Source organism: Myodes glareolus, chromosome 17, assembly GCF_982192425.1.
Source record: "Myodes glareolus chromosome 17, mMyoGla1.1, whole genome shotgun sequence".
Taxonomy (NCBI): Eukaryota; Metazoa; Chordata; class Mammalia; order Rodentia; family Cricetidae; genus Myodes; species Myodes glareolus.
Window position 1 is genome coordinate 53,842,372 of NC_142042.1, and position 23,786 is coordinate 53,866,157.

The following is a 23,786-nucleotide window of genomic DNA, read 5'->3' on the forward strand; positions in this document are numbered from 1 at the left end:
ATATGGTATTGAGTTAATTATTACCAGGAAAGTTTTCATCAAATTATGCTGCGCTTAAAAATGCCTAAGGCAAATTACACGAAGTCAGACTCTCAAAGTTTGAGCCAACACCGGCTACTGAGTGGCGATGAACTGAAACCTTTCTATCTTCCTCAGAAGGTTACTCTGTTGGCTGTGGTGGTTGCAGAGACCTTAACAAACAACCAAAATTCTTGGTTACCCTTGGGACAGCCTTGATCCAAAGCTCCAAGGAGCTGCCTCTTCAGAGTAGCTCAATGGCAGGGAAAGTTCCCTGAGGATCTAGGGGAAGATGTCTTTGTTCACTTTGTGCTGCTCTGCCAGAGTAGCACAGCCAAGGTCATTTAGAAACAATAGAAGTCTATCTGGACCATGATTTTGGAGACTTCAAAGTTCAAGATTGAGAGGCTGCATTTAATGACCACCTTGTGTTGTGTAATAACATAGTAGAAAAAAGCAAGTGATGTGTGTGTGTGTGTGTGTGTGTGTGTGTGTGTGTGTGAGAGAGAGAGAGAGAGAGAGAGAGAGAGAGAGAGAGAGAGAGAGAACTGATAAATGTCCAGCAGCCTGCCTTGTAGGTGGGCAGTTTGAGAATTGACTTGCAAGCCTCTGGTGGAATCGATCCCTCCGTTGTCTCCAACTGGCGGTGTCCCCATTGCGTTGTCTCTTCCTGTCCCCTCACTCCTCCGTTTTGAGAGTCTCACAAACTGTGTTGCATTAGAATCCTAATCTTAGACTGTTCGTAGGGGAACCGAGGATTTATTCTGAAGGCAATGAGGAATGTTCGCAGCACTCTTTCTCTGATAATATCCCACGATAAACGCGATGTACTCTTCTGGGCAGAGAGGGCACAGGCAGAGTAGGTCACAGTCCTCCAGCATAAGGAGCTTACAGCCTCCCCCTCTCTGGTAAGCGCTTCTGGTGTTTGTATTTCCCTTATCTCCTTTGGCCCTCTTGGCAACCTTTGCAGAGAACCAGTGCAAACATCATTATCCTCATCTTACAGGGAAAGCAAGAGGAGACAGAGGCAGTCAACGCAGCCTACAAGGTCACGCAGTGGTCAGTGGCCTTTTAAGCAATTAAAATCTTTAGCCAAGTATATGAATTATCTTAGTTACTCCGAGAAAGCAATGTTCAAAGCAATGCATTTGCAATAATTTAATTATCCGCTTGCCTTCATTATTTTTTCTTTGCATTCTCTGTTTCTCCTTAACTTTCCAAATATTGTACTGGCTTTTAATCAGCGCTATATAATTTCTTCCGAGAAACTAGGTCAATGTACAACGTGTTAACACAGCTTTCCTTTCGCAGTTTAAACAAAATTTTAGTAAAATTTCATCTCACAAGGAGGGAGAAAAAAAAACCCTTTGAGTGCTATTGCATAATTTGAAGCCGAATGGCATGATTGCATACGCATTTTAGACGATCAGAGGGGCGGAGGGCAGTGTGGAGGGAGCCTGGCAGGCTAGGAATCTACCTTCTCTCTGTTGGTGGTTCTGACCCGCTGGGGGCTTTAAATAACACCCTCAGGCTGGTGACTCACACATTTCCATCCCCAGCCCCAAGGAGGTCTTCTGAACTCCCAGCTGGCATATTCAGCCTGTAATTGACATTGCTACTCTACTGGATGTCTCCCAGACACTCAGACTTCACGCGGCCAGAGCGGAAACTCTCGGTTTCCATCCCCCCTACCAGGGAACTGCTTCTTTCCCAGTGTTTTCTCTCTTGGTGGGCGGCGCCACCCTGCCGCGCTGTTCCAGCTACAGGAACGTGGAAGCTGTCCCTCGGTCTCTTCTTCCCCACCATCGGTTACCATTCTATGACCAAGGCTGAGAGCTTGTGCCTCAGATCTGCGTCCTCTGCCCTGCCTGCCCTGGCCTCCTCACTGGTGGAGCCACTATCAGCTCTTGCCTGGGCTACGCCTGGGTCCTCCCAACAGGTCTCGTCCTCCTTTCACTCTTGCTTTCTGTTGAGTGAAGGGAATTTTTTCTTCCTTTGTCTTGAGTGTCCCTGTTTGATTGGGACACGTTGGACACACAGCTGGGGCTGCCCGTGGTGATCCAGGGAGCCTAGGACCTGGCTCATCTATCTGTCTTTTGTCTCTGAGAGAGACGCTGAAGCATTCAGATAGAATAACCCGCACTCCAGCAGTGTTTTAAGAGCAAGAGAACCGTCCCTCAGTCAGTCTTCGGTTGCTGTGAGGAAACATCGACCAAAAGCAACTTGGGGCAGGGAAGGGTTAATTTGGTTTACAGATTACAGCCCTTCACGGAGGGAAGCCAGGGCAGGAACTTAAGGCAGGAACCGAAACAGACCACAGAGGACCGCCCCATGCTGGCTTGTTCTCTACGGCTTACTTGACTTGCTTTCTTGTAGGGCCCCTTACCTAGGGGATGGCACTTCCCACGGTGGGCTGGGCCCTCCCGTATTGATCGCTAATCAGGAAAATTCCCTCACAGACTTGCCTAGATCCCAATCTCATGGAGGCAGTTCCTGAACTGTAGTTCCTTCTCTTAGAGAGACTCTAGTTTGTGTCAAGTTGATGAACATTAACCAGCACACCAAGAAGGACCCCCACCCCCCACCCCAGTGACTGGTCCATTCAGGAAAATTTATGTTTGGTCAGTTTGAATTGGGCCCTAAAATCGATGGTGTATGTATACGTCTGTGTGTGTGTGTGTGTGTGTGTGTGTGTGTGTGTGTGTAGGGGAAGGGGAGGGGACAACTTGCTAGAGTCAGTTTTCTCTTTCTACCTTGTAGGTTCAAGCATGGAAGTTATATCGTTAGGCTTGGCAGCAGCGCCTTTGCCTGCTCAGCCATCTTTCAGATTCCAGAATATCCCCCCTTAAGCTTATGTATCTGAACTCTTGGTCACCAGATGGTGGTGCTGTGTGAGGAGGCTGTGGGTTCTTCTGGACATGGGACCCGGCAGGCAGACATAGGGCTTTAAGGGCTTGATAAAGGATTATAGGGTGACAATTCCAGCCCAAGCTTGGCCTTCTGACTGCTTACTGGATATAACGAGCTGCTTCTGATGCTGTCACAGCCATAAGCCACTCCGTTGCCATGTCTTCTCTGCCACGATGGACTGTAACTCCTGAACAATGAGCAGACTCGCTCCCACTCCCCGGAGCTGCTTCTGTTAGGTGTCCCGTCACAGAGAGGAGAGCGATAGCAAACAGTCACCATCATGGATCAGCCAGACCAATAGGTCTTCTCTTGATGGTGCTGTTTATATTGTCGATTTGACCAGCTTGATAAAACGGGCAACCCCACAGCTAGCAGAAGTAGAGGGAGGTGACATGAAGGTGGGGACAAGAGGACCAGGCTGGCAGTTGGGCTCACAGGTCATCCCGTGCGATATGGAAGTCAGGGGAAAAATGTGTCTACTGTGAGCTGAGCAAGAGTGAGAATCTTGGGAAACTTAGAATTGAGGTTGATGGGGAAAATAATAAAAGGAACTCTCAGCTGCGGCTGCGGGTGCGGCTCAGTGGGTGGGGTGGTTGTGTAGCATGGAGAAAACCCTGGGCTTACTCCCCAGGGCTACAGAAAGCAGATGTGGTGATGCACTGCTGTAATCTCAGCACTCTAGAGGTGGAGGCAGACAGGCCAGGAGTTCAAGATCATTCTCAGCTACATAGCAAGTTTCGAAAGTCAAATCCAGCTTGGGATATATAAGGGCTCGTCTCAGAAACAAACGGGAACAAAAATTTTCCATGAATGTGATTCCCTGTGAGAATAATAGGAGAGTTTCTGGAATACAAAATCCACAAGTTTGGAAGCACCCCAAATCTCATCAAAGTAGGATGGAAATGATTGTAATCAGGGTGTAACCGAGTGGTTAGGGTCTCACCATTGCAGCTCTTTTAGGGACAATCTGTGAATGCTGAAGAGGATTGATCAGGCTTGGTCAGGATGAAAAGTTTCAAGTTTGGAGTTCAAGGAGACACTGAGGCAGATTGTCCTCTGGGGTAAGAGACTTTTTAGAGGTTATTAACTCCATAGACAGACAGGCAGACAGCTGCATATTGGAAGCGCTGAGGAGAGTTCAGGCCCCTGTGGCAGAGCGGCACTAGTGAGCAGTCCACGGCACGTGGTTCTGTGCTGCAGTGTTAGTGAGTAGTCCACGGCATGTGGTTCTGTGATGCAGTGTGTTAGTGAACAGTCCACAGCACGTGGTTCTGTGCTGCAGTGTTAGTGAACAGTCCACAGCACGTGGTTCTGTGCTGCAGTGTTAGTGAGTAGTCCACGACACGTGGTTCTGTGCTGCGGTGTTAGTGAACAGTCAACGCCACGCGGTTCTGTGCTGCGGTGTTAATGAGCAGAGCACACCACGTTCTTGCTGTCAAGCTGTCTCTGAATCAGCTATGAGGATGGGCAAGAAACTAGGAAAGTAAGTTCCTTTAGCTCTGAAAACAAAATTGCTGCAGTTTCAGAAATTGTTATGGTTCATCCAAAATGGAGGAGCCTCACAAAATGGTGTGACCCTGGCTAACTTTGAATACAGCTGGCCGCTTTTTTGTAGTTTCTGCACATAGCAAAATGCCTCAAACGCGTATCCATTTGTAACCCTTGTTCCCTACTCTCTTTGCAGAGCCCCCTCCCCTTGCTCCTTCTCCACTCCTGTGTCATCTGTAGTTGACAGAGTCAGTACCTGAGCCAGAGACAGCCATTTATGATCACTGTACTTGTACAGGACCAACAGCGCAGCAGGCGAGTTTACACTCCACAGATGCCCGAGTGTTGAGTTGAACTATGACATCACAAGTCACTGTGTATGAAAGGTCTTAGATTCGGGTTTGAGAGGGTTGTTTAGGTGGATTGTTGGGGCAAGGAATTTATTAAAGGAGTTACTAACACTATGGACAGACAGACAGAAAGCAGCATGACAGGGGCTGTGAGGAGAATTCAGTCCCTAGCACCAGAGAAAGATGATCAATGTGCTGGGGACTCTCAAGAGAGGAATCGGGGTGTGGGCGGAATCTGCGTGGCAGGAGTGGGGTCTCTTCTCTTCTCACAGCTTTCTCGTTGGGGGGCGTGTTTCACAGCAAGTGCAACCAGACTTTCTGATTCCCAAACAGGCAGCACGCAAGGGGGTGGCCACCAAACTCCCTTTTCCAGGTGAGAAATCCAGAAACCTAGAGATTCACAGACAAGGCCCTCAGGAGGCCTGTCCATGCCTGTGAGCCAGGAGGACAGCTGCAGGTGTCCTAGCCGGGGCACTCAGCTGGCCTGGATCCTAACATTTAATGTGTGTTGGCCAGGGTTTTCTAGAGGAAAGGAACTCATGGAATGAATGCATTTTAAAAGAGGATGCATTGATGTTGAATGAATGCATATTAAAAGAGGATGTATCGATCGGCTTACACGATGTGGTCTGAATAGTTCAGTCCTGGCTGTCATCACACTAGGCAGGCTGAAAACCTGATATCCGCTTGGTCAATGGGGCTGATGCTTCAGCTGTCCCAACCTGGTGCGGAAGGCCTGGGGGGTTCCTGGAGAGTTGCTGGCCTTCAGTCCATGTTGGGTATTTCTGTGAGCAAGGGAACGTGCCAGCAGCATCAGGGTAAATAAACGAGCAGCAGGACACAAAGCAAGCAGGCAAAAGCGTTCTTCCTGGGGCCTCCTGCTCTTCAAGTTGCCGCATTTAGAATGAGTCTTCCCACTTCAGATAACCTGATCAAGAAAACCTCTGTGCCCCGCAGCCTGTCTTTGAGTGGCTTCTAGATCCAATCACGTTGGCAATGGAGAGCAAGCATCAGTCTACGCAATGAGAAGTTTTCAGCTCCACTCTAACCCAATGGGCCCATCATTGTGTATATGTTCCTCCCTGGCTACAGCATCGCTACTACCTACTAATCAGGCGTCTGCAAGAGGGAAAGACGGGCAGACCTTCCTGTTCAGGTATGTGGGTCCTACCTCTAGAATAGAGGTCTCAGGCTTTTCACTGTGACCCACCAAAGAACAGCACAAACCCTGAAACTTCTCAATCACCCCAAATTTCACAGGTGAAGAAAAATTCCATGTTGCACAAATTGTCACCAGTTAATCCAACGGCACGGAGCGATGAATACACATCTGCACTCATGAGGCAGGCTGATCCTTGTTTGGAACATAATGGTTTCAGAGTTATTCACAAATTATAGGCCCGAAAGATCAAGATACACAATAACTATAACAAATTAAACTGGAACTTATAAAGGTAAATAATCATGAAGCTAAATTTATAGTGATTTATAGTGAATGCAAATTTTAATTAAAGGCCAGCATCATTAACCTATCAAAGCCGACAGTCAATTCAGAGCAGCACTGTTTAAAGCATCGACAATAATATGCCATTACCCCAAGCTGCAGGAGTTCCCGCTACCTGTGAGTCTGCACACAGGGAAAGCGCCAGCTCATCTCCAGCTGTAACCTTAGCAGAATATCAAATTAGAGTCCTTAGGAGACTCCGACCATAATCATTTTCCTTTGAGTATTCTAACTTTCAGTAGCCCTGGTGATGAGTTAGCCGGTTAAGTGAATGAAAAGAGTTCTGGCGTCTAAAGTCTGGCGTGGATACAAAGGTCATTTGCATCTAGAATGTTCCCAGACACGCTTGCGTTTAGGGAAGCGGGAGACTCTGCAGGGAGCTGCTGCCCCAGTGTGAGAATCCCTGCTCTGGAAAAAGCCCACAGACGCGCGTGTGTTACAAATGTGCAGCTCATCTTTCTTGACTCACATTTTCAGATGTCCTGATGGCTTCAGCGTTAGCCACATGCCCACTCTGGGGCAATCATCCGTGGGCCGAGGGTGGTGTGTCTCTGTGGGTGGGAAGGGCAACCCCTGAACACCACAGAGGATCTTATATGATAACAGAAAATAACAGTATAAGCTATATGAAGACTACCTTGGAAACCCACAGAGACTTGGATTCTCTAGTTTTCCTCTAGCCTCGGGGTAGCTGGCGGTAAAATCTAGATTCTGTTCACAACAAGACAACAATCTAAGCAACACCTGTAGGATACAGCTAACCTTCCTGTGTAGAAATGCATGCTTCCCCAGCCCTCTGGGCTCCATCTTGGGTCACTAGTCCTGGTCATTGTATACATTACTGAAGCTGGCAGCTAGAGGGACTGGGGACCTGATCAGGTCCTATCATTATCTCCCTCCGGGAGGGCTTCAGAGTATCTCGGGCTGGGTGCAGGGCTTCTGAATTTTCCGCTGGTCCCGTGTCCTGGCTCTGCTGTGGTCTTCTCTGCGGCATCTCCAGGAAGGATCTGGAATTGAGAGAAGTACAAGACAGCTGCCCACACTGTCCTGCGTGGCCGGCTGTGTGGCCCTCACATCCAGGCTTCATCAAATGAAGTCTCGATGTCCTTAGAGCTTGCCGTTTTCTGTCGTTGTAGTCAGCCTCAGTTCTCTGCCTCTCGGGGTAAGAGCCTGGACTCAGAGATCAGTGCTTTTCGTAGAAATCTCACTTTAAATGTCAATAGCAGAATATTAACTTCTTATTTCTTTTTGCATCATTCTGTAGCAATTTAATCTTTCCCCAGGCAAATGGATACATGGGACCAAGCATGGGAAAAGGTCAGATCCACTGAAAAGCAACTGAGAAAAAGCACATTAATCATTTTTCCAAATATTGCTCTTCTTATCATAATAACAATAAAAAGAAAACAATTACACAGACACATAAGAATTTGAGTGTGATGGGGGAAAATACACGATGCCCAACTAAACACTGAACTTTTTTTTTCTGTTTTACAATGTTGGTACATAGGGCCTTATACATGCTAGATAAGCACTCTACCACCGAGCCACAGCCCAGTTTCCAGTTCTGACCCTTGCCATTGAGATACCCTCACTGCGCTGCTCCTGATAAGAGCTCCTCAAACTATGTAGCAGGGAGATGTTATGTGAAGATGTGGAGAAGCCTCAAGAACTGCTCACCGAAGAACTTTTCTGGCCACAGGTTTCTTACCCTGGGTAGGGGAACCTATCTAACCGTTATATTTTCTGTGGTAGCTAAGCAGACCAGCACCCTCTGGTGAACAGGAGCTAATCCCAAGGGAAATCTCTTATTGATTCTGAGCTGTTGAATCCTGAATAGACACAGCTGAGAGGAATAGTGAACAAGAGCGCTCCCATGGGACACACCTGGGCAGCCAGGCGTTCGCAGAACCAGCCTCCAAATCAGCCTCCTGCTCCTCAATCTGGGTTCTCTGGTCCGAAAAGTGTCAGAAAACGGCTTCGGTGTGAGGCTCTGATTGATGGGTGCGAACTACAAAGCACAAACAAGAGCAGGGGTTGGGGGCGAACATGGATAAAAGTGAGTTTGAGTAAACAGTAGGTGGCTGAGGACTGAACGGCAGGGTTAGCAACCAGTCTATGGAAACTCTGAAGATGCGTGACGCAGGGGGTGACGAGAGAGTAGGCTCTGGCCCCAGCTCTGCACCTGACAAGCCGTGTGAGCTTGGACAAGTCATCAGCCAGCTCGGGAATCCAATCTTCCTCTAAACCTTTTTAGGGAAGACTCAGGGCTCTAGCAAGCCCGGATGTTTACACCCACCAGGGTAGGTAAAATCAAAGCAAACAAGTAGAATCAGTGCTTGGCTGCTAGTCCAGCTATGCCAGTGGATGTGATGGATTTTTTTCCTTACAGAGTGAGCATGGATGTTCTTACTGATGTAGCAGGTGGGTATTTGGTCCTAAGACCTCTGATGAAATACCAGAGATTTATAGAATAGTAGAACCTTTTGTGGGAGGGGAATGAATAGCCGGCACCAGAGAGATGAGTCTGGGGTCAGCAGAGATCCACGGTCTGGGTTCAGTTCACTGGAGAACTTATTTTTATTTTTTAAAAATGTTTTCTTTTTATTTTTAAATTGTATGTATATGTCTCTGTCTGAGTACTGGCTTGTGCACCTGAGTACAGCACCTGCAGAGGCCAGAGGAGGACATTGGATGTCCTGGGGTTGCAGGTGCAGGCAGTTGCGATTCACCTGATGTGGGTGCTAGGAATCCAACTCAGGTCCTCTATAAGAGCACGTAACTACTGAGCCACCAAGCCAGTCTTTCCATACAGGATACTCATTGACCCTCAAGGACACAAGCTCTGCTTCCACTGTTAGAATGTGAGAACGGAGCTGTCCAGCCAAACATTGCAACACTTCGAGTTCTCTCTATCTGGGTTCAACAGACTAGGACTAGCTAAAACAGTGAGAGCAGAAACGGGGACCGTGTCACTTCTGAGCTGGAGATGAATTGAAGCCATGCCTTCCTCTACAGGAACCTTGAAAACCACATGACCCATGATAAGGACTCTGACAAGATGGGAGAGATCTGGACCTCTGAGCTACTGCAAGAGGAAAACAGCTTGGGAATGTTGCTTTTGCATCTTTCATGAACAAGAAATATAGTTTCTTGTTAACCCAATCAAATTATGGGGTGTTGTCATGACAACTCATCTAAGACAACTACCCTGGTAACTTTCAATGAACCCCAAAGTGGAAGTTCTTCTATTGGAAGATCATGACTGGAACTCTAACGATGAGTCTCCTGATAAGTCAGGATGATACCTTAAAATCTTTTTTTTTTTAAAATATTTTCTTTTCTAATCATTTTTAAACGATGCATTTGTTCTTATTTTATGTGTACTGGTGTTTGGCCAGCATGTATGTCATGAGGGTGTCAGATTCCCTAGAACTTGAGCTAGAGCCAGTTGTGAGCACTGTGTGTTGGCACTGGGACATGAACCCGAGTCCTCTGGAAGAGCAGCCAGTGCTCTGAACCACTGAGCCATTTTCCAGCTCCCTGATGTCTTAAACTCTTTATGGGATGCGAGACCTCCATTTTAGCTTTGGCGATATGATGTTGAGGTGACAGAGTCCAGTCTTGTGAGGCTCATATGGCAGTAGACAGAGACAAGCTGTCAGGCTAAGTGCTTACTGAGCAACACCAAAACAGAGCTTGCTTTCAGTTTCTAGTGCCTGTTTGATGTCTGCCCGGGATGGTAATCTGTTCCTGTAGGGGAAATATGGGCAGATCCCATGGTTGTCCTGCCCATTTGTAGACAATGGACAACTCTTTGGTCACTTTAAGTTTAACTTAAGTTTAAGCCTCAGTTTAAAAATGAAATGAAGGCCTGGAGAGATGGCTCAGTGGTTAACAATGCTTAGTGCACTTCAAGAAGATGAGCAGGAGCCTGGGTTTTTGCACTCTCCAATTTGCTCACAAAGGCCTATAAGACAGTTCCTGGGGACCTGAAGCCCTCTACTGGCCTCCATGGGCACTTACACACATACACACACACACACACACACACACACACACACACACACACACACACAAGCGCACATGCACTTGAGAGAAAATAAAGATTAAAAACCCAAATGACCAGCGAAAGGCAATATTTAGATGCTCCAGTTTGGTGCTGGGGATGTAGCCTAGCTGGTAGGGTGCATGCCTAGGATTCATAAAGCCCTGGATTCAATCTTCAGCCTTGCAGACCAACCAAAGCATCCTGATACACTCCAACCTAGCACTTGGGAAGTAGAAGCAGGAGAATCAGAAAATCAGGGTCATCTATGGCTATATAGTGACTATATAGTCAGAGGCCAGCCTAGGATAACCAGGGACCCTGTCCCAAAAATCTGAAGCATGAAATAAGTAAAGAGAAAGGGGTTATTTATATAACTTATGCTGGTTGTATTGCTGGACCTCTGAAAAGAATTATATATTTTAAAAAGACCCTTCAATTCTATCCAGAGGTTGAGTCAACACCTTTGTGCTTTTTTGTTTTTAAATTTTTAAATTCATTTTACATACCAACGACAGTTCCCTTCCCTCCTCTCCCACTCTCCACCTCCCATCCACTCCTCAGAGAGGATAAGGCCTCCCATGGGAAGCCAACAAAGCTTGGCATATCAAGTTAAGGCAGAACCAAGCCCCTCCCTGCTGTATCAAGGCTGAGCATGGTATACTGTCACAGGGAATGGGCTCCAAAAGGCCTGTTCATGCATCAGTGATAAATCCTGGTGCCACTGCCATGGGCCCCATAACTAAGCCACATAACTGTCATCCACATTCAGAGGGCCTGGTTTGGTACCATGCAGGATCCCCAGCTGCCAGACCAGAGTCTGTGAGCTCCCACGAGCTTGGGTCAGCTGTCTCTGTGGGTTTCCCCATCATGATCTTGACCCCCGAGTCAGCACCTTTGAAATATGGTCTCTAGTAGATCGCTTTCTGACTCTTGGAACATGGATATATCCAGCTTCTTTTATGTTCCTCCTCCTTATCTGCCCCTCCTGCTGACTGGTATTTTACGTCCCATAGAGGGTAGAGTTTATATATGTGTGGGGGGAGTGGCAAGGACACACACTGTTAGTAGGTTGAGAGGTTTTGTGCCTGGGCCTGCAGATGGGCTGTCTAGGCTGAGTCTCTCTGTATGCTCCTGGTAGGTGGCACTTGTTCCTCCTCAGCTTCTAGGAAGAACAGGCTTTAGCTCAGGGTTGTTGCGTCTCTAGGAAGCCAGAACCTGACAATCCTTTCCTGATTTTTTCTTGCATGGCTCAGGGTATAGTTGGTGTGTATTCCAACGTTTACATGTTGGAAATTTGATCCCCAGTTCTGCAGGCATGAGAGGTGAGGTTCCAGGGAGGTTTTACTGCTAAGAGATGGATTTGTGGGAATAGGCTCTCTCTCTAGTTTGTTCTTCTGCCTTGTGTATAATGACCTTTCTCCCTCTCCTCCCTCCAAAGTATACTGTATTCAAGGTGCTATGCGGGTAGCAGAGACTGGATACTCATGAGATAGCCAAACCAACCAGCACTTTGATCATTGGCTTCCCAGCTTCTATTGCATTGAGACTAAGAGTTCTGTTCTTTATTGATTCTCAGTCTCAAGCATTCAGATCTAATGGCTCCAAAATGGACTGAGACAGTTTACGTGGGTCCATAGCAAATATTCAGCCATCTCTTAGCACAGCAGGCTTTGTAGCTGTGGACTGAGCCCAGTACAGTACCTGCTCTCCTGCTTTCCCAGGATACCCACATTAGTCTTCGCAGGTAAGACTCAAACACAGTCTCATATCTGACTCCTCTCTCCCATCTCAGTAACCTTGGAAAGCAGATTGTAAGGTCTCTAAATGGCCCCGTGTCTTCAATACCCACGTACCTCTCAGGACAGCCACAACTCCTTCCAGAGAAGTCCTCTGTAAACTCCCCTTTTGTTTCCCTGCATTTTTTTAAATCAAGCTGAAGGCACCAAGAATCAGAGAAGGGTTCAAGACCATCTCCTTGTAGATTTTGTTTTGTTTTGTTTTGTTTGAGATAAAGTTCCTCTGTAGCTTTGGAGCCTGTCCTGGAACTCGCTCTGTAGACCAGGCTGGCCTCAAACTCACAGAAATCTGCCTGCCTCTGCCCCGAGTGCTGGGTTCAAAGGCGTGCACCACCACCGCCCGGTTTCCTTTGTATATTTTTATAGATGGTTACCAAGGCTCAATAGCTCACATATATTTCTTCAGGGTTTAGCCAGGGCACCTTTATTCTAACGTCTCATTAGATGGGGAAGCGAACGCATTAAGGGGAATGTAATTTCAGACACTAATAAACTCCACGAAGAGATGGGAAAGATGATGTGATGGAGGGCAAGCTGGGGGAAGAAGAGCTCATTTGTAGCATGTCACCAGGGAAGTCATCTCTCTCCTAACAGGCACCAGGGCATGAAGCCACTTCCACAAGATGCGGAGAGGATAAAGCATTCTGGGCGGTTGGAAAGGTAAGTAAAGAATCCTGGGTAAAAACAGGTTTGGGACGGAGGGCACTGGAGAGCCGTGGAGAGGGACCCTGGCAGCCATCAGGAGGGAACGAGGGTGTGGTGAGGATTTGGGCTTTTATCTGAAAGAATGAGAGTCTGGGGCAGGGGAGTGGGATTAAACCCAGACTGACCGGGTTTGATTTATGTTTTCTTTCTTCCCTTTTTAACATGTCAGACAAGTAATGTCCTGCTGCGGGAACACAGTTTGAGAGAAGCCTATCCCTCACAGTGACACAAAAACTCAATCATCACATTTCTGAATCACGAGAAACGTCTCAGTTTATATCTCAAAGAGAACAACACCGTGAGCGCACAGGAGGAGGGCTGCTAAGAATGAAAGAGCCCCAGGGAGAAAACCAAGCACTGCGCCCCATCTCATTTGCATCCTCTCGGAAAGCATCTTTGGAGCAAAACCAGGAACTCTGAATAGAGGTCACTATTCAACAATATTATTATTTATTTTGTCAGGTGCAATGATACCATGATTTCTAGGTTAAAGCCTGGAAAAGCTAGAGATACAAAAGGCAGGGATATATATGAGCAATGGGCTATGATGTCTGAAATTCTCTTTAACACAGTCTACAAAAAGAAGAAAACAAGTAATCGGGGTTTCAGATTCTCCCTAATACAATTTGAAGACCCTTTCCTTTTTTACATTTTCTTTTCTTTTTACGTGTGTGTGTGTGTGTGTGTGTGTGTGTGTGTGTGTGTGTGTGTGTGTGTAGAGCTTTCCCTCCACTGGCCAGCAGCAATCAGTCCTGGAACAGATAGATAGATAGAGGACCTAGCAGGAGGTCCTCTAAGTCGGTTCAGTTCCAGCGTTGTCAGGCTAGCAATAGCTGCAGGTCTCCCAGACTGTGGGCACATGGCCCAATATTGTCCACAGCTGAGGTACCAGCTGCAAGCCTGGGCCTTTGGAACTTCTGATCAACTGCTACAGACTGAGGTTCTCACGACCCCTTCTTTGGGTTGGTTAATTTGCTAGAGAGGCTCAAAGAACTCAGGAAAAGACATTTACTGCTTTATTGTAAAAATATTTTTCTATTGATTTTATTGAGGTATACATTTTTCTCTGCTCCAGTCCCTGCCTCTCCCGTTCCTTTCAACTCTCTCCCATGGTCCCCATGCTCCCAATTTACTCAGGAGATCTTGTCTTTTTCTACTTCCCATGTAAATTAGATCCATGTATGTCTCTCTTAGGGTCTTCATTGTTGTCTAGGTTCACTGGGATTGTGATTTGAAGACTGGTTTTCTTTGCTTTATGTTTAAAAGCCACTTATGAGTGAGTATATATGATAATTGTCTTTTTGGGTCAGGGTTACCTCACTCAATATGATATTTTCAAGCTCCATCTATTTGCCTACAAATTTCAAGATGTCATTTTTTTCTGTTATGTAGTACTCCATTGTGTAAATGTACCACATTTTCCTTATCCATTCTTAGGTCGAGGGGCATCTAGGTTGTTTCCAAGTTCTACCTATGACAAACAATGCTGCTATGAACATAGTTGAGTACATGCATGTCCTTCTGGTATGGTTGAGCATCCTTTCGGTATATACCCAAAAGTGGTATTGCTGAGTCTTGAAGAAGGTTGTTTCTTAATTTTCTGAGAAATTGCCATATTGATATCCAAAGAGGCTGTACCAGTTTGTATTCCCACCAGCAATGCAGGAGTGTTCCCTTTACCCCACATTCTCTCCAGCATAAGTTGTCATCGGTGTTTTTTATCTTGGCCATTCTTACAGGTGTAAGATGGAATCTCAGAGTTGTTTTAATTTGCATTTCTCTGATGGCTAAGAATGTTGAACATTTACTTAAGTGTCTTTCAGCCATTTTAGGTTCCTCTGTAGAGAGTTCTCTGTTTAGGTATGTATTCCATTTTTTTTATTGGATTATGTGTTCTTTTGATGACCAGTCTTGAGTTCTTTCTAAATTTTGGATATCAGTCCTCTGTCTGATGTGGAGTTGGTGAAGATCTTTTCCCATTCTGCCATTTTGTCTTTGTTGACCGTGTCCTTTGCTTTACAGAGGCTTCTCAGTTTCAGGAGCTCTCATTTATTATTTCTCTCAGTGTCTGTGCTACTGGGGTTATATTTAGGAAATGGTTTCCTGTGCCAATGCATTCAAGTGTACTTCCCACTTTCTCTTCTATGAGATTCAGTGTGGTTGGCTTTATGTTGAGGCCTTTGATCCATTTGGACTTGAGTTTTGTGCATGACAATAGATATGGATCTATTTTCATTCTTCTACGTACTGATAATCAGTTACACCAGGACCATTTGTTAAATATGCTTTCTTTTTTCCATTTTATGTTTTTTGCTTCTTTGTCAAAAATCAGGTGTTCAAAAGTGTGTGGATTAATCTGGGTCTTCGATTCGTTTCCATTGGTTCTCCTGTTTGTTCTTCTGCCAATACCAGGATGTTTTCAGTACTATGGCACTGTAGTAGAGTTTGAAGTCAGGGACTGTGATGCCTCCAGAAGTTCCTTTATTGTACAGGATTATTTTGGCTATCCTGGGATTTTTGCTTTTCCATATGAAGTTGAGTACCATTCTTTCGATGTCTGTGAAGAATTTTATTGGGATTTCGATGGGCATTGCATTGAATCAGTAGATTACTTTTGGTAAGATTGTCATTTTTACTATGTTAATTCTCCTACCCAAGAGCATGGGAGATCTTTCCACTTTCTGGTGTCTTCTTTAATTTTTTTCTTCAAAGCTTTAAAGTTCTTGTCATACAAGTCTTCCACTTATTTGATTAGGGTTACTCCAAGATATTTTATGCTATTTGTGGCTATTGTGAAGGGTGATGTTTCTCTGATTTCTTTCTCAGCCCACTTATCATCTGTGTAAAGGAGGACTACTGATTTTTTTTTTTGAGTTAATCTTGTATCCTGCTACATTCTGAAAGTGATTGTGAGTTGTAGAAGTTCCTTGGTAAAATTTTTGGGGTCGCTTATGTAAACTATCATATCATCAGCAAATAGTGAGAGTTTGACTTCTTTTCTGTTTTGTATCCCCCTTGATCTCCTTTTGTTGTCTTATTGTTCTAGCTAGGACTTCAAGAACTATATTGAATAAACATGGGAAGATTGGACAACCTTGTCTTGTTCCTGATTTCTGTGGGATTGCTGTGAGTTTCTCTCCTTTTAGTTTGATGTTGGCTATTGACTTGCTGTATACTGCCTTAATTATGTTTAGGAATGATCTTTGTATCCCTGCTCTCTCCAAGACCTTTATCATGAAGGAATGTTGTATTTTGTTGAAAGCTTTTTCGGCATCTAATGAGATGATCATATGATTTTAATTTTTCAGTTTGTTTATATGGCGGATTACGTTGACAGATTTTCGTATGTTGAACCATCCCTGCATCTGTGGGATGAAGCCGATTTGATCATGGTGGATGATATTTCTGATGTGTTCTTGGATTTGATTTGCCAGTATTGAGTATTTTTGCAAAATGTTCATGAGTGAGATTGGTCTGTAATTCTCTTTCTTAGTAATGTCTTTCTGTGGTTTGGGTATCAGGGTAATTGTAGCCTCATCAAAAGAGTTTGGCAATGTTTCTTCTGATTCTATTGTGTGGAACAATTTGAGAAATATTGATATTAGTTCTTCTTTAAAAATCTTGTAGAATTCTGAGCTGAAACATCTGGTTCTGGGCTGTTTTTTTGGTTGGGAAACTTTTGGTGATGGTTTTTATTTCTTTAGCAGTTATAGGTCTATTTAATTTGCTTATCTGGTCTTGATTTAATTTTGGTAAGTGATATTTATCCATAAAGTTGTCCATTTCTTTTAAATTTTTCAATTTTTTGGAGTACGGGTTTTTGAAATATGACCTGATGATTCTCTGGATTTTCTCCGTGTCTGTTGTTATGTCCCCCTTTTTATTTCTGATTTTGTTAATTTGGATATTCTCTCTCTGCCTTTTGGTTAGTTTGGATAAAGGTTTGTCTATTTTGTTGATTTTTCCGAAGAACAAACTCTTTGCCTAATTGATTCTTTGTATTGTTTTCTTTGTTTCTATTTTGTTGATTTCAGCTCTCACTTAGATTATTTCCTGCCGTTTAGTTCTCCCGGGTGAGTTTGCTTTTTTTTTGTTCTAAAGTTTTCAAATGTTCTGTTAATTCACTAGTGTGGGATTTTTCCAGCTTCTTTATGTTGGCATTTAGTGCTATGAACTTGCCTCTTAACACTGCTTTCATTATGTCCCATAAATTTGGGTACGTTGTGTGGTCATTTTCATTGAATTTTAGGAAGTCTTTTAATTTCTCCCTTTATTTCTTCCTTGACCCATTAATGCTTCAGCTGAGTATTTGTGGGCTTTCTGAAATTAATGTTGCTGTTGAATTCTAATTTTAAGCCATGGTGATCTGATAAGATACATGGGGTTTTTCCTTTTTTTTTTTTTATCTGTTGAGGTTTGTTTTGTTACCTAGTATGTGGTCAATTTTTGAGAAGGTTCCATGAGGTGCTGAGAAGAAGGTGTATTCTTTTATGTTTGGATGGAATGTTCTATATATGTCTGTTAAGTCCATTTGAGTCATGACATCTGTTAGTTCCCTTATTTCTCTATTAATTTTTTGTCTGACAGATCTTTCCAGAGGTGAGAGTGGAGTGTTGAAGCCTCCCACTATTAGTGTGTGGGGTTTAATGGATGACTTAAGCTTTGGGAGTGTTTTTTTTTTTTTTTTCATATGAGGGTGCCTTTGTATTTGGGGCATAGATGTTCAGTATTGAGATTTCCTCTTGATGGATTTTTCCTGTGACTAATATAAAATGTCCTTCTTTGTCTCTTTTGATTGACTTTAGTTTAAAATCTATTTTGTTAGATACTAGGAAAGCTATGCCAGCTTGTTTCTTAGGCCCATTTGATTGGAAAATTTTTCACAACTCTTTACTCTAAGACAATGTCTGTCTTTGAGGGTGAGGTATGTTTCTTGTATGCAGCAGAAGGATGGATTCTGTTTTTGTATCCAATCTGTTAGCCTGTGTCTCTTTATAGGTGTGTTGAGTCCATTTATATTAAGGGATATTAATAACCAGTGATTGCTATCTCCTGTTAATTTAGTTTTCATTGTCGGTGATGTGATTTTGTGTGTTTTTCCTTTCTTTGGGATTTGCCGCTGTGAGATCATCAATTGACTGTGCTTTTGTTGATGTAGCCAACTTCCTTGAATTGGAGTTTTCCTTCTAGTACTTTGTGTAGGGCTAGGTTTCTGGCTAGGTATTGGTTAAATCTGGTTTGTCATGGAATATCTTGTTTTGTCCTTCTATGGTGATTTGAAGTTCTGCTGGGTATAGTCTGGGTTGGCATCCGTGGTCTCTTAATGTCTGCATAATGCTTGACCATGACCTTTTGGCTTTCATTGTTTCCATGGAGAAGTCAAGTGTTATTCTGATAGGTCTGCCTTTGTATGTTACTTGGCCTTTTTCCTTTGCTGCTCTTAATATTCTTTCTTTATTCTGTATGTTTAGTGTTTTGATTATTATGTGGCTAAGGGACTTTTTGATCCAGTCTATTTGGTGTTCTGTAAGCTTCTTTTATCTTCATAGGCATAGCTTTCTTTAGGTTGGGAATATTTTCTTCTGTGATTTTGTTAAATATATTTTCTGTGCTTTTAAGTTGAATTTTTTCTCCTCCTTCTATACCTATTATTCTTAGGTCTGGTCTTTTCTTGGTGTCCCATATTTCCTGGATATTTTGTGTTAAGCTTTTGTCAGATTTAATGCTTTCTTTGACAGATGAGACTATTTCCTCTATTGTATCTTTAGCACTTGAGATTCTCTCTTCCATCTTTTGTATTCTGCTGTTTATGTTTGCATTTGTGGTTCCCGATTTGTTTTCTCATGATTTCTGTTTCTATAATTCCTTTGGCTTGTCTTTATTGTCTCTATTTCAGTTTTCAAGTCTTGAATAGTTTCTTTCATATGTTTGATTGCTTTTTCTTGGTTTTCTTTAAGGGATTTGTTGATGTCTTCCAATTTTTTGTTTGTCTTTTCCTCTGTTTCTTTGAGGGAATTTTTTATTTCCTCTTTAAGGCCCTCAAGCATTCTCCTAAAGTTGTTTTTAGGTTACTTTCTTCTGCTTCATCTATATTTGGTTGTTCAGGTCTTGCTGTTGTAGGACTAGTTTTTACTGGTGCTGTGTTGCTCTTTGTGGTGTTTCCTGAGTTTTTATCTTGTCTTCCCATCCTTTCCTCTTGTTGGTGTAGTTTTGGCTGTCTGTGACTCTGGTGATCAATCTTTCAGCTGCCAGTGGATTCAAGGTTCAGATGGCTGCTCCTCGTGGCGCAGTCAGGGCCACAGTTCCAGCCACCCTGTTGGTCACTCCATGTTCCTGGAGGTCTCTTGGCACTTCCGAGATTTGCTCTGCAATACCAGGGGTCGTTCGGGCCTGCACCCACAGAGATTGCTTGCTTGGGGCTCTTTATGCTAAACTTGCTGCCTTGGGCCTGCTCTGACAGAGGGCCTGGCTCAGGTCTAGTTCCTCAGCGGTTCCGGATTCGCGCCCTGGACCCACAGAGGCCTCTGGTTCGGGTGTATTCCCTCGGGGGTTCCAGACTCATGCCCGGACCTGCAGAGGTCCTGGCTCTTGTCTACTCTCTAGGAGGTTTCAGACTCATGCCCAGACCCACAGAGGTCTCTGGTTCCAGCCTACTCTTTCAGCGGTTGCTCCCTTGTACCTGCTTCTGTGGAGTTTGCTGTCTCAAGCCTGCTCCACCCTAAGTCGCTGGTTCAATCCTGTTTCCATAAATGTCCCTGGTCTGGATCCAGTCCTGCGGAGGTCCCTGTCTTGGGGTTGGTCCCACAAAGGTCTGTGGCTCCGGTCTACCTACTCGGATGCCTGAACTACATAGGTCTCAGGTTCCTGCCTTCTCCCTAAGAGGTCCCGGACTCACGCCCAGACCCGCAGAGATCCTGGCTTAGGCCTCTGTAAAAACATTTTAAAGGCTACAAAAAAGCAGCCAGATGATGAGACACATGGGATAAAAGTCGAGAAGCATCTTGAGCACAAGGGTCTCATCCTGGAGTTGGGATGGGCTGCCGTCTCATCACCTAAATGAATTCTTGTTCAACTTCCTGTAAGCCTCTGTGTGTTAAGCTGATGAGAAGTTCTCCCAGCCCTGTCCTTTGGGGTTTCTAGAAAGATTCTGTGGATAAGTGGGACTGAAATACAGATGCCGGTGTGGGAAGGTGATTGGGTACAGAGAGAAGGAGCAAATGCTAATAAACATTAGCAGCTACAGTTGGGAACCTGGCAGGGCTGTGGGTCCAGGATCTCCTTGGCTCCACTATGCAGCACTCCTTCCTCCAGGACTTAGGGCAGGCCCCTTCTGAAAAGAGCGCGGGCTGCAGTTGGAGGATTTCCATATGACCACACCGAAAGGCCTGTGATTCTCTTCGGGGAAGAGAAATTCTAACTTCTGTGGCTTGCCTCGCGGAGAAAAAGGAGTAGGTTAGTGAAAAAGAGACTGCTCTGTGGACCACTTCTGGGGTCCCAAACGCTCTTCTACGCTCTTAAAAAAAAAGAACTATTTTTCATTTTTATTGCTCTGAAACCGCTTCAGCCACTAAGGATGAGATGCCAATTATTATGCTTCAGCAGAACACAAGCTCATTGTTCCAGCTGTTTGGGAAAATAGCGAGGGTTATGACGGGAGCTGCGGTCCAGGACCTGTGCTAGGAAAACAAAGCGCCTATGTCCTGTTATCACAAGGGGACTGGAGGGCAGGCAGAGGCTGGCTTCCAGCTCTTTGCAGTAAAATCTGATGAGGAACAGGGGTGTGAAGAGTGGTAGGGGCGGGCTGGAGATGGTGGCCATGACAGGCAGGGCTGCCAGGTCGGATATGACAGATGCAGTAGCAGTCCTGGCAAGACTGATATGGAAGTGGCTTTGGGTACAACGCTAAGGAACACAGGTCTTAAATTTACTCATCGTTAGATCAAGTATGTGAACACATGTTTATCTGTAGAACCATTCTGTCAGCGTTTAGGGAGCTTTGATTCAGTCTGAAGTCTTGGCCCCAGCAAAGGAATTTCAGCCTGTCTAGGTGAGGCTGCCTGTTGGTAAGCTAGTTGGTTCTGGTGTCCCTTTTCCTTTCTGGACAGCTGATAATACAAAGGGAGGTATGCATTTGTCACCACGCACCTGCCAATGGCTTGGGTTTCCTGGATATAACCTAATTCAATTAGTGTCTTTTATTTTTGAGGCTATCTACCCCCTGTATGTGAAGCATTTTTGTTACTAATATGCTCTGATTTCCTGTCACTAAAATAGCAATAATAATAACAATAAAACAGCTGCAATTCCAGTGGTTGCCTATTGATCAGGCGGAGAGACTCTGGGTGGTGCTGGAAATGCAGATAACTGGGCTAGTGTTGTAAGACAGACAGACCTCAGCCCTCACGGGCAGCCACTGCTTAATTCATTCTGTATTTATTCTGTCGTCCACCCTGGCCCTTGATTTCCCCCCTCTGTTTGGCCTACCTTGTCAATGTGTTCTCTAGAAAATCAGGTCACCCTGTACCTAACTTTTCCCTGGCCAATGATGTTTTAGCTGCTTACTGAGCCCGCTGTGTTGTACCTAATCCTCACTCAGCCCCAGCTATGTGCACTGCCATTAGGAACGCTATAAATCACCACTTAAGGACCATAATACCTACGTTAATGGTTGGAACAAAAAGTCACCCCTCCCCTTGTGTCCAAGCAGCAGTTGCAGGCTCCTGGAAGAGCCTCTGCACTGTCTTCCTAGCCACGGCCGTGTCTTCCACGTTCTCAGCCCTCAGCACTCGCAGAACATCCTACTCCAGAGTACGCTGCTGCTTGTCCTTTCTCTGCTACCAGAGATGGGGACCTGCTTTCCAACCAAGGTGTTCCCCTAAAAGGAACTAACCACAGCCACTTGCCAACAGATAAGACACTTAATGTATTTAAGGCACATTTCCTTCTATGTAAATAAAAGAGTTGTTTCTTCTTTACTTTTTTTTCCTTAACATTGTGCCAGGATTGGGAAGACTTTATTGATGATCCAAGAACATAAAATTTGTATCTTTCATAGAAAGAAAAAGAAGAGGAGGAATAGGAGGAGGAAGAAAAAGAGAAAGAAGGGAAAGAAGAAAAGGCCCTACACAGATGCTAACAGCTACTGTAATGATGAAGGAGTACATACATGGGGCAGGTTACACATATATGTGTGCATGCATATATATGTTTTATTTTATAATACTGAGTGACACGTGTCAACTGTAATGATAAAAAGATACTTTTCTGCGTAATTAATTTCTCTCTCTCTTTTGAGGCAAGGTTTGATGTAGCCCAGAGTGACTGTGACTTTGGAGCTGCTATGATGATGACCTTGAATTCCTGATCCTTCTTGCCTTTGTAGAATTCCTGTCGACTGGGATTATAGACATCCGCCTCCACATTCACCTAAAAAGTTCCTGGGACGCAGACAGGCAAGGGAATAGGCACTTGAGATACAGAATGATAGGAACTATAATAATGGTAAGTTCCTTCTGAGAACACACAGAAAGCATACTAATTCAGTTGAAGATGGAGAGGTGTTGGGCATGGTGCAACCAAAGAAAGGGAAAACAGGGACTCTGAGAGCTGGAATCTCTCTAAGAGTGAAGTCAAACGGGAAGACTGGAGGAGTAGGCAGAAGTCACATCGAAGAGGGGTTGGAACACTGGAGTGCTAATGGAAGGTTTTAAGCAGGAGTTCACATAATCAGACTTATCTCAGTGCGGTACGGGAAATATCTGGAAGGAGAAAGATGAATTAAGGGAGACCAGTTAGTAGGCTGCTTGTAGAAGGCCGCAACCACACTCTCCTCCATAGATGGCGCTGCACCGCCAGGTGAGCTAGAAAGCTCACACGTGTTAGTAACTTTCCACTACTCCCAAGGTATCACCTGGGACTGGGAGCAGTTGACCAATCCAAGAATGACACGTCCAAAGCAGGGTCTGTTTCCTATATAAGGGATGGGTTCCATCTTATCTGGGTCTCCGCCATGTGGCTTATGCTCTAGCTCCCAAGAGACATAAAGCTTTTCTGCAGAAGGATCCTATGTGTACCGCGTGGTTCTTGCAGGCAAGGCCGAGCGCGGGGCATCTGGTGCTGATACCCGGGAAGAAGAAGAACTTTGCACCGCCGGAGACCCCTTGGACACAAGGAGGATTCAGAACTGCAGGCATACATGCTTAGAGAGGTACGCTCTAAAGTCCAGAGAGCATATCAGAAACTGAGCAGCAGTGGGAGGTTGTGCGCGCACTCAGATAAGTTAAAAAGGACCCCCCAGTGATTCTAAAAAAGTGAAAATGGGGGAGAAGGCTGATTTACAAGGTCAAAAGCTTTATGTTATGTTGTTCGTGTTGTTTTTTATGTACTGGACAGGAGAAAGATATTTGAATTTAGGCTCCCGCCACACTCCGCCACCAACACAGCCTCAGAGAACTAGGCTAGCCCCGCGGGGAAGGCAGGGGCGCCTGGGGGTGGAGCCACCACTTCCTGGCCTGGGACACGGGGATCCGTGCAGCGAGCAGGCCCAGGGCCGCGCACAGCCCTTGGATGGCGGGCGGGCTCTGGAACCCGAGGCCACCGTACCGACAAAAAATACGGGAGCCAATAAATCTTAAATCTAATATCAACAAACAGAGACCTGTAGATCTCTAAGTTCAAGACCAGCCTACTTCCAGTACTGACTGTGCTAAATTTTTACACTGAGTTTTTTAATACTCTTAAATGTTATTTTGGGAGATGTTTTTTTTTCTAGGAATGCTGACATACATCTGGATACTATTCATGCTGTGGATTCATCTGTCCAGAGGCCTGAGGACAAAGCCTCTGCTATGGAGCTGTCTAACCTGATTGCTGCAAAGCTGGCAGGTTCCTGAGGGATGGTCCAGCTCCTGCCCTTGGTCTGTCAGTTATTGCTGTGCTATTGTTGCTGTACATTACAGTGTTGT

At 44.9% G+C, this 23,786-nt stretch overlaps 1 non-coding gene across 1 annotated transcript; it reads right to left on the reverse strand.

The window, feature by feature from the left end:
• Positions 1 to 12,985: 12,985 nt before the first annotated feature.
• On the reverse strand, positions 12,986 to 13,090 carry LOC146891268 (small nucleolar RNA U13). Its single transcript, XR_014997841.1, has one exon. It is a non-coding gene; the product is annotated as a small nucleolar RNA U13 (small nucleolar RNA).
• Positions 13,091 to 23,786: the final 10,696 nt, after the last annotated feature.